Source organism: Ovis aries, chromosome X (genome assembly GCF_016772045.2).
Source record: "Ovis aries strain OAR_USU_Benz2616 breed Rambouillet chromosome X, ARS-UI_Ramb_v3.0, whole genome shotgun sequence".
Taxonomy (NCBI): domain Eukaryota; kingdom Metazoa; phylum Chordata; class Mammalia; order Artiodactyla; family Bovidae; genus Ovis; species Ovis aries.
The window spans coordinates 114,118,289-114,135,615 of NC_056080.1; the positions used below are offsets into that span (position 1 = coordinate 114,118,289).

General features: G+C 38.2%; 1 protein-coding gene across 12 annotated transcripts in view; it reads right to left on the reverse strand.

Moving 5' to 3' along the window:
• ZNF280C (zinc finger protein 280C) overlaps positions 1 to 4,822 on the reverse strand; it is a 73,450-nt gene extending 68,628 nt beyond the window's left edge. For 4 of the 12 annotated variants that reach the window (XM_060407829.1, XM_060407825.1, XM_060407828.1 and 1 more), the window contains exons 1-2: positions 4,704 to 4,822; positions 3,808 to 3,888 (exon numbers count right to left, since the gene is read on the reverse strand). The gene's annotated coding sequence lies outside the window, so the exon portion shown is untranslated. Of the gene's footprint in view, positions 1 to 3,807; positions 3,942 to 4,703 lie in introns of all 12 variants that reach the window. The other 8 variants (XM_060407827.1, XM_042241649.2, XM_060407826.1 and 5 more) reach the window with 2 other exon arrangements.
• Between the last annotated feature and the right edge of the window lie 12,505 nt (positions 4,823 to 17,327).

Below are 17,327 nucleotides of genomic sequence, written 5' to 3' on the forward strand. Positions count from 1 at the left end.
GAAGCCCCTGCTCTCTTAGCAACTTTCAAATACCCAGCACAGTCTTATTAATAGTAGTCACACCACACTATATTACATCCCCAGGACTTGTTCTGTAATTAGAAGTTTGTACCTTTTGGCCACCTCCACCCAATTTTGTCCTCCCCTCCCCCAATCTGTGTTCTGTATCTATGAAGTGTGCGTATGTTTTAAAGATTCCACACATTATGACTTAGCATAATGCCCTAAAGGTCCATTCATGTTGTTGCAAATGGCAGGATTTCCTTCATTTTAATAGCTCAATAATATTCCATGGAATAATGTGGAATAATATTCCATATTTTCTCTATTCGTTCATCTAAAGATGGACACTTAGATTTTTCCATGTCTTGGTTATTACAATAATAACATTATAATAATGCCGCAGTGAACATGGGGGTGCAGATATCTTTTTGAGTTAGTGTTTTTGTGTCCTCTGGGTAAACACTCAGAAGTTGAATTGGTTTATTATATCAGTACTCATGTTTTTGTCTATATTTACTACTGCATTGTCATCAAGTACCATTACTTTTACTGCTGGTACCTAATAAAAGAACAGAGAGAAAGAATATCTAAATGATGTATTTGTACTAAATAAAAGGAAAAGTAACAGTTTGTACAGAGAAATGAAGGTACTGAAAAAGTTTAAATAGAAAAATCTTGCTACTGCCTAGGTAGATAGGAATTATGGGTGTGAAAAACTCAATTGAAGTAGTTAGTGACTTTGTTTCACCAAAGTGTATTATTCAGTGTTGTAAGGTTGATTTGAATAGCATTGATTTTGCAGTCCTGATTATTTTATGACTGTACAAGAATTCTAAGAATATTTAAATACTTGAAGTAAGAGGGTATCTGTGAAAATGTTTTCCTTATAATAGGAATTAAGTGGTATTGTACTGAAATCCAAGAAACACTGTATTATACCTTGGTTTATTAGACAACTTCACTGGCACCTAAAAACAATTCAAACTCTCAAACCAGATCTTAGGAACAAATCATATATAATTTAGAAGAAAAACATAGACTCATCATCTTGTCTTTGTCCAAGTTTTTATATTGTGGAAGTTATTTTTTGAAAGCCTAAACACAGGTATATTTTGAGTCTATGTACATTTTGAGCAGATCTTTAATAATTTTACTATTTCTTCCCTAATTTAAGTTTTCAACTTGTATCTCAGTTTACTTTAATAATTCATCTATATGTAGAAAACAGCTACTTGACATTAAGATTTAAAATCATTAGCATAATATTTTGCAAAGCTTGTCTATATTTTAAAACATTTTAACATTAGCTTTTGATATGGACCACCATTCTAATAAAATATACTTTCTACAAAGTAATTTTTATATCATATTCAGAGTAAAGATTTTATCTATAAGGAGATGTTTTTATTGCAATTCATATGTAAAAGATACAACCTGGAGAAAAGACTAGTGCATAGTGGACCTTTCAAAGCCAAATTATATAACAAATACTTCACTGAAGTTTCATAAGATATTATATAATCACTAATTTCTAAAGTAACTTCAAGAAGTATATATTGTTAATTCACATTTTATAGGAGTAAAACTAAACCACTAGGGAAAATATCAAGTAAAGATATGGAGCACAATCATGGGAACACTATACACAGGAACTGAACAACTGAGTGGGAATTTGAAGTCTACTACTTTCTGGTTGCCAAACCTATAGGATATTTAATTGATCTCTTTGAACTTAGCTTTTCTATCTGTAAAATAAAAACAGTAATACCTTCCTTGCAACACTACTGGAAGATTAAATAAAGCACATGAAAAATTATTATACAGTAATTTGCCTTATTTTGCTCAACATTTCCTTCTTTACTAAAAGTCATACAAGTTGATGAATATAAGCACTAAAAAGAAACAAAAATTCTAGTCCATGTATAGAACTGTTAAAATATTGTCACAAATAACGCCAGATTAGTAGTTCTCAAACTTTTAATCTCAGGCCCACTCTTCATTCTTAAAACTTGCTGATGACTCCAATGAGCTTTTTGTTTATGTGGATTATATCTATTTATACTTACCATATTAGAACTTGAAACTGAGGAAAAAATTAAATATATATTAACTTAAAATAATAAAAAGCCCATCACATGCCCATATAAATAAATTAAAATAACTTTTCAAAAACAAAAAAAATCTAATAAGAATGACACTGATTTACATTTTTGCAAATGTCTTTAGGATCTGTCCTAATAAAAAGACAATTGGATACTTTTAGCAATTTCTGAAATGTATTTTTTGTTTTTCTAAGAACATACAAAGGAGTATACCATGTCTTATTAATACTTATCTAATGAAACTGGTTTCACTATTTTTTATTCTTATGCAATTATTTCTAAAATGACTTAAAATACAAAAAATGAAAGAAAAATAGTCCATTGGACCCAGATGGTATGTAGGGATGGCTACTTTTCTTGATATACGGTTATTAAAAACACTTCTTAAAAGAAAACTGCTTTGCAAGGAATGAATTAAAAAGGCCTAGATAAACTTTTGATACAAATCATACAGAAAACCAAGTCCTTCTTGAGTCACTATTTAAAACCACCTGACTGAAAATCATGTATATTTTAAGTCCTTCTCTGAAGCAAAAAGAAAAATATTCAGGGTTACATATTTGGTGAATATGTGAAATACTTCTGACCTTCAAAAAAGCACCTTTGAAATAAAACATTTTCAATATAAATATCCAATAAATATCTTATTTGTCACTAAAACTATGGGTTATTTTCTATTTACAAAAATTGCTAATCATTTAGGTATTTTCCCTGTATAATAAGAACAACAGAAATATTTGGGTATGGTTCTAAATGCCCTCCTGAATAAAGAAAACAAATTGAAGAGAAGAGGAGGTACAGAAATATATATCCATTCCCCTACTTTCTTTTTCCACTAAAAAAGCTGTTACCAAGGAGTAAAACCCTAGGCTGAAAAAATTAGATTGAACTAGAAAACTGAACTGATGAAAATGGGTTGAAGAGGAGAAGGTGAAATTTGGACCCCTTCAACATAGGACTTTTTTCAAAATTTCAACATACTTGGAAATAATATTATTTTAATACTAAAAAGTTGAAAAGATATGAATTTTTTTTCAAACTTTTACTGAATAGCTGATTTACAATGTTGTTTTGATATGAAGTCTTAAATATTTTAAATATAAAAGAAAAAAAATGGAAAAATGCTACCTATATGTTTTAGGTGAGTCTACTTGCTTTTCCTCCTTAACCACTTCACTCTCACAAAAAGTGGATCATAATATAGTGGACTGAGCATTGGCTAAGGAGTCAGAAGACCTAGGTTCAAGAATTGGTTCTATCACTCTTAACCACAGGACTAAGGGTAAAATCTCCTTGAGGTTGTTTCCTCAACTTCAAAACAGTTCTATCAACACCCTGCAGCCCACCTCAAAGGAGGTGATAGCAATGAAATGTATAAATGCAAGATACAACTGTAGTGGGATTTGTACCAATGTTAACACATCAAGGGCACACAGCCTTAATTTTATAAGCAAATTGGTGTCTTCATAGGCTTAGTAAAGTTTCTGCTTAAGGAGACAATTTGAATTTTCACTGTAACCTCCCCCCCCCCCCAAAGCAGGACACATCACAAATGCTAAGACGAGAATTTTGTGGTTAAAACTCTACTTCTCAGTTTTAATTTTATGTTTAATGGCACTAAAAGACATTAAAAATCACTGTTCAAACCTGAAAATAATAAAAGCAAAATTTAAGTTCACAGATTTAAAAAAAAAAAACACACCTAAAAAATCCTTGCAAACAAAGAGAACTCCTTGGATGTAGAAGAAGCTAGTTCACTTGACACTTTCTTCTCCGATCTCTCCTTTTAAAATAGCATTAAAACTTGAGATAAGTTAAGAGGAACTCCCTCCGTGTCTAGAGAAAGATAAAACCTCAGTATGAGATAATTTTTCCGTCTCATTAAGTAAAACCTGCAACGATCACAGTTAAAAAATTGTGTCTCTAACTCCACGTTTCTCCTCAGGGCTCTTCTCCTCTAGACAATAACGGAATGGAGCACGATTTCTACGAAGGAGAGAGGTTCCTTTGGCAAGAACAAGGGTGTAAGCACTGAATGACCAGTAACCTGGGTGGGGGGAGTCAGCACAGAAAGGAGGGGCCCAAGGGGGGCAGGAGCCAGAAAGTTCGGGACCCTCTCTCCCCTCTATTCCCAACACTGAAGAGCCTTGAGGGTGGGCGGGTCTCGCCAAACATCGGCATCATATGTACAAAAGACCAAAGGGAGTTGCCTGCAGAAAGAAAAGCCAAAACCAGGCTGGGACAGACCGACACTTAGGCCCCCGAAGGTGAGGAGGGAGCAGCAGCAACCCGCGCGTCTCCGACCTGAGGGTGACCAAACGCTGTCGGCCTGAGGGTGGCCAAACGCTGCCGCCAAGCAACTACCTTTCCGAGATGCCTCCCCCTCCGGGCTGGCGCAAGATGGTGGCCCACCCGCCACCGCGCCAAGTCCGTCCCCTCCCCCGCACCCTGGGCCATCCTGGCGATCTATGCCAGCATCCAGACCCTCGACCCAGTCCTCATAGCTGGGCCACCTAAACTGCCCCCAGAGCAAAGTGGCCACAGCCTCGCGGGAGAGCCCCTGCCTGCTTCCGCGCGGCGCAGGCGGGGGACACTTACCGCGAGCGGGGCAGGTCAGCCTGACTGGGGCTCGGAGGAGGAGAAAGAGGAGGAGCGCGAAAACATTAGGCGGCGACTGCAGCCACAGCGACGGCCCGCGGCGGCTCTCAGAGCGGAATGAGTGTCTCAGAAGAGGGCAGAAGTATATAACTAAGCGCGCTGCCTCATGGGTAGACGCCAGCTTCTCCCCCCGCCCCCCAAACATCCGGGTTTCTTTTCTAATTGACCAGGGAGGGCGGGCGCAGACATGTGCAAGGCTTTACACATTCTCGAAGTCAGCGATCCGCTGCTTGTGGGTGGTGGGCCGTGGGTCACAAGCCGTGGGTCAGGGCGAGGGCCTGGGGCTGAAGCAGATCACTTCGGTCAGCCCACTGTCCAACCCACATTGCAAATAGGAAATCAGGGCTGTGCATCAGACTGAGCACGTGGAAACGTGAATTCTAGGTCTTCCCAGTGTGTAGGAGCTGGATACTCCAGTCTGAAAAATACTGTACCCAAGAAGTGAAGACATAAACCAGTTGAGTAAGAGGAATAATTATTTAAGTAATTAACTAAATTTGTTTTTAAAATGTGATTTTGGTTGCATCTCTCAGTTATTCCTAACTGTCATATAGATGTCTGTGATAATTAAAGTGTTAAGAAAAACACTTTCCAAGATTCTGCTTGCAGGAACATATTCTAAACAATGTATAACAGTATAGAAAGTTTCCTCTCCCAATTTTCCTCACAAGGTCTATGACACTAGTGGTCATCCTCCCAAGAGTTACCAAGACTTAAAACCTTGCCTCAATAGTTAAGGAACTACTATGCATGTAAGTTCAATCAGCCACTGAACTGTACCAATTCTTCTATTTGAGCAACTGTCTTCTTTCTCACCTATACTGCTCTTTGCTACTGGTTCTGATAATAAGCTTTACAAGGAAAGACAGAAAGTAATCAAAATAACCAGCATGGAAAGTTTAAAGTTCCAGAATCTTAAAGTATTCGTGGTTGTTCCCACCTCTTTTTCTAAAACTTTAAATTTATTTTTTAATTGAGGGATAACTGCTTTACAGAATTTTTTGGTTTCTGCCAAATATCAACATGAATTAGCCATGGGCTTCCCTGGTGACTCAGCTGGTAAAGAATACGTCTTCAATGTGGAAGACCTGGATTTGATCCCTGGGTTGGGAAGATCGCCTGGAGAGGGGAAAGGCTAGCCACTCAGCCTGGAGAATTCCATGGACTGTATAGTCCATGGGGTCTCAAAGAGTCGGACAGGACTGAGCAACTTTCACTTCACTCCCTGGTGACTCAAACAGTAAACAATCTGCCTGCAATGCAGGAGACCTGGAAGATCCCCTGGAGAAGGGAATGGCAACTCACAGCAGTATTCTTGCCTGGAGAATTCCCATGAACCGTGGAGAATGGTGGGCTCCTGTAGACTGGCAGGCTACAGTCCTTGGGGTCACAGAGTCAAACATGATTGAGTAACACTTTCACTTTCATACAGGTGGCCCCTCCTTCTTGATGGGTTGATAAGAAAGCTCAGTGCCCTCTCCTTTGTTGTCAGTAGGAAATTTAAAACTAGGAAGTTTACAGTCATGGTATCTTCTCTTTCAGTGCAGGTGGGAAATTTCAGACTCACAACTCTCCAGCCCTCTGCCTCTTCCTTTGGTGCAAGAGGGAAATTTAAAACTTGCAAATCTACAGCTAATGAGTCCCACCCCTTAGAGACAATAAAGGCCTAATGCACTCACTCTGCCTCTCAAGAAAGTCCTGACCATTTTGGCCCCTGTGTTTTCCGTGAGGGTCCCTTGAATAATGAAATTTTCTCAAATTCTGTATAAGTGTCTGAGCCTGCACATCTAAACTAAAAGTAAGAGGAAGGAGAGTCAATCTGCCTCAGAGGGATGAACCAAACCAAAATTCTAATCCAATTTATAATGTATTTTATTGAAAAATATAATAGCGAAGAAGATTGGGAAACTCTGGTCAGCAAATTTTCTTTCAAATTATAATAAAAAAAAGATGCCTGATGAGAATGGAATAAGCACATGGGAAATTATTTGGATGATTTTGACTAGTCTATCCTTAAAACTCCTCTCCAGGCTTCTGGTTCTTTTGACTAACTGTCCCCATGTTCCTTTATTTCACCCAGGACTACCATTAATCAGGATTTACTCCTGTATAGCCTTTTTGGGGGCAGTTTTTAAACAGAGATAAACTAACATAAAAATTCACCATTTTAAAGTGTACAGTATAGTGATCTCTAATATACTCACAATATTGTATAATTATCTCCACTGTCTAATAAGAAAATTTCCATCATCCCCCAAAAGAAATCCCATACTTGTTAATATCGACTCCCAAGTCCCATCTACCCACATCCCCAGGAACAATTCTGTGTCTCTACAGATCTACCTATTCTGGACATTGCACATAGATGGGATCACAGTATGTAGCCCTTTGTGTCTAGCTTCTTTTACTTACCATAATGTTTTTGAGGTAGGTTCATCATGTAGTACCCTGTATCAGTAGTCCATTCCTTTTTAATGACTGCATAATATTTCATTGTATAGATATACCAATTTTTGTTTATCCATTCTTGAGCTGATGGATATTTGGGTTGTTTCCACTTTTGGTCTATTATAAATAATGCAGCTATGAACATTGGTATATAAGACTTTTTAAAAAAAAACAACTTTATTGAGATACAGTTCACATATACAATTTATTTATTTAAAGTGTACAATTCAGTTTTTGAATCATAATCACAGATATCAGTGACCATCACCGTGGTCAATTTCCAGAAATCCTCTACATACCCTCTCCTATAAAGAGGGTAATTTGAATTTGAATAAAGTCACTGATTGCAATAAATAAATAAAGCATTAACACTTAAGCATTGTCCCACTTGCCTCATTTCTCTGTTCCCTTCCCAGGTGGTGCTAGTGATAAAGAATCCTCCTACCAATGGAGGAGACGTAAGAGACGCGGGTTCAATTCCTGGGTCAGAAAGATCCTCTGGAGAAGGGCACTCCAGTATTCAGGCCTGAAGAATCCCATGGACAGAGGAACTTGGTGGGCTACAGTTCAAAGGGTTGCAATGAGTCAGACACGACTGACATGACTTAGCACATACTCTCAATGTCCTGATATCAATAACTTTATTGAGCAACTACAGCCTCAGTATAAGAAGACTACTGATGGTTTATGCCTAAATCACCTAATTCACAGCTTCGTGGATATCTTTATACCTTTCATTGAATTTGTCTACAAAAACAAACTTTTTTTCTTTCTTTTTTTAAAATAAATTTATTGAGTCATTCAAAGTAACTATTCATGGTTTGCTTGCTTTTAAAAAATATTTATTTATTTATTTTTGGCTGCTCTGGATCTTCATTGTTGCACATGGGCTTTCTCTAGTTTTGATGCATCAGCTTCTCATTGCAGTGGCTTCTCTTATGGAGTATGGGCTGTAGAGCACTTGGGCTTCAGCAGCTGTGATGCACCTGCTTAGTTGCCATGGCATGTAGAACATTTCCAGACCAGGGATGGAACCCATGTCTCCTTCATTGGCAGGTGGACTCCTATCCAGTGGACCACCAGGGAAGTCTGAGACATCCTTTCAAACTCACATTACTCTCTTTCCTATACTAAGAAGTGCCAAGTGAGCAGTTGAGGTTCCATTTATATATAGGAGAGGCTTACTCAACACTATTAGTTGGAAGTAGATTTCAGATTTTGCACTCTACACAAAAAGAGAAATGGTCAGTTGTCAATACAAATGGAGGAGTGGCTACTAATAGGCAGGCTGATGGAGATTATGGAAAAATTAAATATCACATTGAAAAATAATGGTTGATAACATGAAGCAGGCTGCAGCAAGTAATTGAATAGCAAAGCAGGAGAAGAAAACTAGTTACTCACCTTCTCCTGAGTCATGTCATATTTACTTTCAAGAGAACTCCTACAACATATACTCAAATGTAAATTTTAAAAATCCAAATTCAAGTAGAAAAACATTTGAGTGTTGCATCTTTTGTAGGATACCCTTGATTCCATTTTCCCTCCACTAGTTAAAAAAGGCCATTTCCAAGCAAAATGGTGACATTGTGAAAGAAGTTTGTCTGCAACTCCTTTTTATTCTTCCCTTTCCATGTCTCTTCCCCTACTGCCAACACACTCCAGTATCCTGAAAATTCATGATGCTTTTGTGTGTTTATGACACCTACCTGAGTTTTCCTTCTTGAGAGACTGTCTCTTTCTTTGTCTTTTTATTCTTACCTCAATGGCACCCCACTCCAGTACTCTTGCCTGGAAAATCCCATGGACGGAGGAGCCTGGTGGGCTGCAGTCCATGGGGTCGCGAAGAGTCGGCCACGACTGAGCGCCTTCACTTTCCCTTTTCCCTTTCATGCACTGGAGAAGGAAATGGCAACCCACTCCAGTGTTCTTGCCTGGAGAATCCCAGGGACAGGGGAGCCTGGTGGGCGGCCGTCTATGGGGTCGCTCAGAGTCAGACACAACTGAAGCAACTTAGTAGCTTAGCAGCTTCCCCTTATTTTTCTCTGAAACCTCACCTACCTCTAGCATAACCTTCAGAGACTTGCTCTTCACTAGGTAGGTATTGTAATTAGCTGACCTGGGCTAATGGACTGGTTTTATTCCTAAAGAGTGTTTGCACACAGTAAAGCATGGCAATTCTTATGCATTGAAGGTTGGCTATGGTAAGAAAATTACTGATCAAAGTTTACTTGCTCTAGGAGAACTGATTTACTAGCACAACACTGATTCAATTATGTGGTTTCAGTGCCTATGGCCCAATGCTTAACTAACAGGTGTCTCTGGAAGCTCTTCATCTTCTCTTTAACTAAAGCAGCAACTCCATGTTTATATTTTGAACTTCTACCTAATATTTATGTGAAAAAAGTTTCCACTGATACAAATAAATAATAAACATTTGAAAACTATTGTTCTATTTTTTTTGTTTTAATTAAATTTTTATTTTTTTTTCTTTTTTTTTAAATAATTTAGTTTTTTTATTTTTTAAATTTTAAAATCTTTAATTCTTACATGCATTCCCAAACATGAACCCCCCTCCCACCTCCCCTCCCCATAACATCTTTCTGGGTCATCCCCATGCACCAGCCCCAAGCATGCTGCATCCTGCGTCAGACATAGACTGGCGATTCAATTCACATGATAGTATACATGTTAGAATGTCATTCTAGACCAACTAATTTTAAAAATGCCTCAATGGAAAATTGCTGCTGTTCAGTCACTCAGTCATGTCCAACTCTTTGCAACCCCATGGACTGCAGCACGTCAGGCTTCCCTGTCCTTCATAATCTCCCAGAGTTTGCCCAAAGTCATGTCCATTGAATCAGTGATGCCATCCAATCATCTCATCTTCTGTTGTCCCCTTCTCTTCCTGCCTTCAATCGTTCCCAGCATTAGGATCTTTACCAATGAGTCGGCTTTTCACATCAGGTGGCCAAAGTGTTGGGCTTCAACTTCAGCATCAGTCCTTCCAATGAATATTCAGGACCGATTTCCTTTACTGGTTTGATTGCCTTGCTGATCAAGGGACTCTCAAGAGTCTTCTCCAACAGCACAGTTCAAAAGCATCAATTCTTTGGCACTCAACCTTTTTATGGTCCAACTCTCACATCCATACATGACTACTGGAAAAACCATAGCTTTGACTAGATGGATCTTTGTCAGCAAAGTGATGTCTCTGCTTTTGAATACACTGTCTAGGTTTGTCATAGCTTTTCTTCCAATGAGCAAATGTCTTTTAATTTCATGGCCACAGTCACCATTTGCAGTGATTTTGAAGCCCAAGAAAATAAAGTTTGTTACTATTTCCACTTTCCCCCCATCTATTTGTCATGATTGATGGGACCAGATGCCATGATCTTAGTTTTTTGAATGTTGAGTTTTAAACCAGCTTTTTTAGTCTCTTCTTTCACTTTCATCAAGAAGTTCTTTAGTTCCTCTTCGCTTTCTGCCATAAGGGTGGTGTCATCTGCATATCTGAGGTTGTTGATGTTTCTCCCAGCAATCTTGACTCCAGCTTGAGCTTCATCCAGCCTGGCATTTTGTATGACGTACTCTGCATGTAAGTTAAATAAGCAAGGTGACAATACATAGCCTTGATGTATTCCTTTCCCAATTTTGAACCAGTTTGTTCCATGTTCGGTTCTAACTGTTGCTTCTTTTAACGGAAAATTGAAAAGATTAAAAAGAGTTGTCCAATATCACACAAAGGGCAGAGAAAAATGACAGGACAAGTACTAGAACCGAGGTCTCCTTATTTCCATACACTCACTTGTGGCTCAAATGGTAAAAATCTGCCTGCAATGCAGGAGACCTTGGTTCGATCCCTGGGTTAGGAAGATCCCCTGGAGAAAGGAATGGCAACTCACTCCAGTATTCTTGCCTGGTGAATTTCATGGACAGAGGAGCCTGGCAGGGTACAGTCCAAGAGATCACAAAGAGTCAGAAACAACCAAGAGACTAAAACTTTCATTTTCCTTATTTCCAATCTAATTAATACTCTTCCTATTTGTACTCAATGGTCACGCATTAAAATTTTCCTGTTCTGTTTCTCATTGTATGAAAAAAACCAAAGTTATCAAGTAGTACATCTGATTGAGTAACCAAAGTTCCCAGTAACGTATGCTGACTATGAGAGAGGGGCCTTCTAGAGAAAATATCCTCTCAGAACATTTTAGTGAATGGAAGAAGTTGTATGCAAGAAGAAGGGAGAAACAGCAGTAGACATAGTGGGTATATAGTAATGATTACAATTGTAATAGTTTATATAACTAAAAACTATATAGCACTTGTTTTGTGCCAACATTGTTCTCAGCAATTTATAATATTGACTATTCAATACAACGTATGTATTCTTTTTAATCGTCCCCATTTACAGAGGCACAAAGATGCTAAGTGCTTTGTTTGCATTCACACAACTAGAAAGTGGTAAAGCCAGGATTTGAACCCAGTCATTCTGGTTCTATTATCTGGAACCTTAGACATTATACTGACCTATCTCTTCAGATGTTCACCAAATATATGTTGAATGAATTAATGACTGAATAGATCATGTATGCTGGGATCGGGGATTCTTGGGGGCATATCAAATAACAGAGGAATATCAAACAATGCTACCTTCATGTAGAAGAAGTATAATAGAGTAATTAGAATGAATCTCTCATTAAGAAACAAATCACTCCTGTCATATAAATTTTAGATCTCAGTTAAGTGTTTCTATGCCCTTCACACTTCTGATCGAACCACTTGACAGTAGAGGGCTCTTGAACAAGTTTCAAGAATGATCAACCCACTTATATACAGTAGTTTCTAGGAAAAGAGAGTTTCACACTCCTCGGGTAACTGTATGTAGAGACTGACTTTGTTGAAAGGTTTAAAACTTTGTAATCAGTACGTTGCATTATGCTCTATATTAAAGGGGGGATAGGGAAGGGGGGATAAAACATAGACCCTTCTCTTATGGTATTACCATCCAATTGGCAAACTAGGCTCAAAACCCCAGAAATAATTAGTGAGCAATGCAAGAGCTCTTATGATCATGTATATGGTTCAGACTGTCAAGTACAGTGAGAATTCAGAGACTAGTAAACTAGAGCAGATGGAAATAGATGTAAAAGGCCTGGTCTTAAGCTAAGTTTGGACTAAGCAGAGTCTTATAGGATGAACATAACTCAATAAGACAGAGAAGAGAATTAGATAAGATGAGAGACATGAAGGAAAACAAGGAGACATAAACAAAAATAATGCTTCCACGACTCAATCAATGGACCAGTTTGCTTAGAGCAGATATTATGCATCAGGGGTAAGAGAACTGAGTTTGGGTATTTATTTCTTGATTTACTCATTCATTCATGGAACAAATGCTAAGTGAGCACAAGGTCATGTGTTGGGAATATTGTGAAAAATGGGACACAATTCTTGCCTTCAAGTTGCTTGTGTTCAAGTAGTAGAAACAGATTCATAAGTATTAGTTCAGTTCAGTCGCTCAGTCGTGTCCAGCTCTTTGCAACCCCATGAATCTCAGCACGCCAGGCCTCCCTGTCCATCACCAACTCCCGGAGTTCACTCAGACTCACGTCCATCGAGTCAGTGATGCCATCCAGCCATCTCATCCTCGGTCGCCCCCTTCTCCTCCTGCCCCCAATCCCTTGCAGCATCAGAGTCTTTTCCAATGAGTCAACTCTTCACATGAGGTGGCCAAAGTACTGGAGTTTCAGCTTTAGCATCATTCCTTCCAAAGAAATCCCAGGGCTGATCTCCTTTAGAATGGACTCGTTGGATCTCCTTGCAGTCCAAGGGACTCTCAAGAGTCTTCTCCAATACCACAGGTCAAAAGCATCAATTCTTTGGCTCTCAGCCTTCTTTACAGCCCAACTCTCACATCCATACATGACCACAGGAAAAACCATAGCCTTGACTAGACAGACCTTAGTTGGCAAAGTAATGTCTCTGCTTTTGCATATGCTATCTAGGTTGGTCATAACTTTTCTTCCAAGGAGTAAGCGTCTTTTAATTTCATGGTTGCAATCACCACCTGCAGTGATTTTGGAGCCCCCCCAAAATAAAGTCTGACACTGTTTCCACTGTTTCCCCATCTATTTGTCATGAAGTGATGGGACCAGATACCATGATCTTCGTTTTCTGAATGTTGAGCTTTAAGCCAACTTTTTCACTCTCCTCTTTCACTTTCATCAAGAAGCTTTTTAGTTTCTCTTCACTTTCTGCCATAAGAGTGGTGTCATCTGCATATCTGAGGTTATTGATATTTCTTCCGGCAATCTTGATTCCAGCTTGTGTTTCTTCCAGCCCAGCGTTTCTCATGATGTACTCTGCACACAAGTTAAATAAGCAGGGTGACAATATACAGCCTTAGTGCTATAATAGAATTATGCTCCAAGAGGGCTCCTGACACAGCCTGGGTGTGTCAGGGAAGGCTTCCTGAAGGACCTGATTGTTCAGCTTAAATTATAGTGGTAGAGAGAAGAATGGACAAATCCTATAGGAATAAGATCATGTAGCAGTCACATCAATAGTCCACTCAGATCTCGCTGTGAAAGAACCTGCTTTGGAGATCATTGATGACCAACAGACTCTAGCTATAGTACCTTTGAGTCCATTGTAGCTTTTCCACCAGGCCGTGCTTCCTCCTGGGGGAATTCTCAGACAATGACTGGGCACAGCATGGTTACTAGTACCAGTCCATTCCTGCCTATTATGAGATTCTTTTAATGCGCAATTTTTGCTTCAGTACTCTGCATCTGCCTTGTCCAAGACTTTCTTAGAACTGCATCGCATTATGAGGCTCTTCCTACTTGATCTTCCTTTCCTCTTTTCTTTCACAAGTGTCAGACTTGTAACATAGTTTCTAAGCTCTTCCCACCTCTTCTTACTTACTCCCTTTTTATCCTTTAAAAATGGTTCTTCCAATAAATATTTTGCATGTCCAGTCCCATCTGACATTTGCTTCTCCGAGGGATTAAACTGACACAAAGCAGCAAAATATATTCAGGAGAATGAGAAACCACACAGTATTACTTGTGAGTAAGGGCCAGTGGAGGGAAATTAGATGAAGAGGTAGATGGGGGTGAGGGAGGGGTAGATGAATGAGGGCATTGAATACCTTGCACAGGAACTTGGTCTTTAACCCTGTGGACAGACATAGGGAGGCATTGAAAATTTTTATGGAAGAATGAAGTGCAAATTTGTGATTTACTTTGGTCTCTCTGGATTCAAAGTGGAAGAGAGACTTGAAGGAATTAAGGCTATATGCATCAACCAGAGACCTAATTTTAAATTAGACCTCTCCTATTTATTATCCACATCTGTAATATGGTAGTATTTGTAAGTAATTTACTCTTTGTTTCCTCATTTTTAAAATAGGGGAAAAGATCTACTCCACAGGACCATTTTTAAATAACATATGATAATATAGGTAATATGTGCCTAGCACAGTACCTGATAAAGCGTAGAAACTCAGTAACTGATATCTTTCTTTTCCCTTTTGCTATTATTTTACACTTGTAACTTAAAAAAAATTAAAGTATTGGTTAAGATAGCAGAAAAAAGGCTAGATGCTTGGAGACTAATTAGGATGCCTTTGTGGTGGTGCAGAAGGAAATAAAAAGGACAGTGACAATAGGATGGCAGAAGAGAAGAATTTAAGTAACATTTAGGCAGAAAAACTGAGAGGATTTGCTGACTGCCTGGTTGTGGGGATTAAGTGTGAAGATGGAACCTAAGATCAGGCCCAGTTCTCTAGTGTGGGCTTCTGGGTAGAGAATATGGGAAGAATAGCCAGTTTTAAGTTCCATTTAAGTTATGTTTGTGTTGTTGCTCTGTGGATCATGAACGGGACCTTGAGATGTCCAGCAATTTGTCATATATAGAAGTCTAATGCTCAAGAGATAGTTCTGAGTTGGAGAAAAAGATTTGGGACAGATTAGCATGTGTATGAACTCACCAACGGGAATGTGTCAAGTAAGAAGAGCAATGAGCTGAAGATGAATTTAAAACTGACAACCTTTGCATAAATATATGTTACAGAATATTATCTTTGAAACATATTCAAAGGAATCTGATTCAACAGAGTTTGATATTCACACTATCCATTTAAAAATACTAATACCAGGAGACCTAGCCATTCCACTTTTAGATATTTAAGAGCAATGAGTATATACATATACCCTGAGATATATACAAAAATAGCCATTGTATTTTATTTGTAATAACCAAAACCTCTAGAAAAACCAATTGTCCATCAGCCATAGAATAGATAGATAAATAATGGCACATAGAGACATTGGAATATTATATACATTAGTGGTTCTCAGAAGTCCTTTGCAACCTTAAAAAATTTAATTGAAGACACCAAGGAGTTTTTATTTATGCAAGTTACTTATAATATTTTTGTATTAAAATTTTTAAAATATTTATATACTAGTTAATTTTAACAATAATAAATCTATCACATTATCATACATTGCAAAGTGCATATATAGTAATGACAACTATAGCTAAAGGTTGTCACCATAGAGTCTACAGTGGTTAAAGGATAATAAGAAAACTTTGTGAATGACATTATGTCAACATATTCAACATGGATGAAAAGGACAAATTTATTGAAAAATATAGTTTACCAAAATAGACACAAGAAGCAGAAAGTCTGAATATCCCTCTATCTATTAAACAAGTTAAATTTGTTATTAAAAAACTTTTCCAAAAGAAAACTGCACGGCTTCATCACTGAATAGCACCAATTTTACAAACACATTCCAGAAAACAGGAAGAGGGAATACCGTCTAGCTCATTTTGTAAGGCTAGCATAGCCTTAACACCAAGATATGAGAAAGATACTGTAAAAATAAAATTACACATCAATATCTTTCATAAATATAGAGGCAAAAATCCTTAACAAAACATTACTAAATAAAGAATCATACTTCAAGACTCTGCTTGCAGGCATGCTCAGTCCCTCAGTTGTGTCCCCCTCTTTGTAACCACATGGACTATACCCCATCAAGCTCCTCTGGACTAAGTAGGGTTTATTCCAGAATGCAAGGTTAATTTAACATTAAAAATCCATCAATGTAATTCACCATATTAACAAGATAAAAAAGAAAATCCATGCAATCATTTCAATAGATGTAGACAGAGCATATGACAAAATCCAATGTCCACTGATGACTAAAATTTTCAGAAAATTAGAAATAGTAAAAAAAAAACTTTCTCAAATGAATAAAGAGCATCTATGAAACACCAATAGCTAGCATCATAATTGATGGCAAAAGATTGAATTGTTCTTCCTTAAGATGGGAACAAGGCAAGGATGCTACTGTCTTCTCTTGTATTCAACATGGTATTGAAGGTCCCAAGCATTGAAGAGAAAGAAAGAAATTGAAAGCACTGAGATTTTTAAAATCCCTATTTGTAGATGATATGATTATTAATGTAGAAAATCCCAGAGAATCTAGAAAACAAATGTTAGAACTAATAAGTGAACTTAGCAAGGTCACAGAATACAGGGTTAATGTAGAAAATCAGTTGCATCCTTATATACCAACTTCTGCAAAAAAAGGTCAGTATAGTCCTATGGTTTTTCCAATAGTCATCTATGGATGTGAGAGGTGGACTATAAAGAAAGCTGAGAGCCGAAGAATTAATGCCTTTGAACTGTGGTATTGGAGAAGACTCTCGGGAGTCCTTTGGACTGTAAGGAGATCCAACCAGCCCATCCTAAAGGAAATCAGTCTGGAATATTCACTGGAAGGACTGATGCTGAAGTTGAAACTCCAATGCTTTGGCCACCTGATGCAAAGAACTGACTCATTGGAAAAGACCCTGATGCTGGGAAAGATTGAAGGTGGGAGGAAAAGGGGATGACAGCGGATGAGATGGTTGGATGGCATCACGAACTCAATGGACATGAGTTTGAGTAAGCTCCGGGAGTTGGTAATGGACAGGGAAGCCTAGCGTGCTGCAGTCCATGGGGTCGTAAACAGTCAGACACAACTGAGTGATTAAACTGAACTGATACCAACTCTAATGGCAGAAAGCAAAGAGGAACTAAAGAGCTTCTTGATG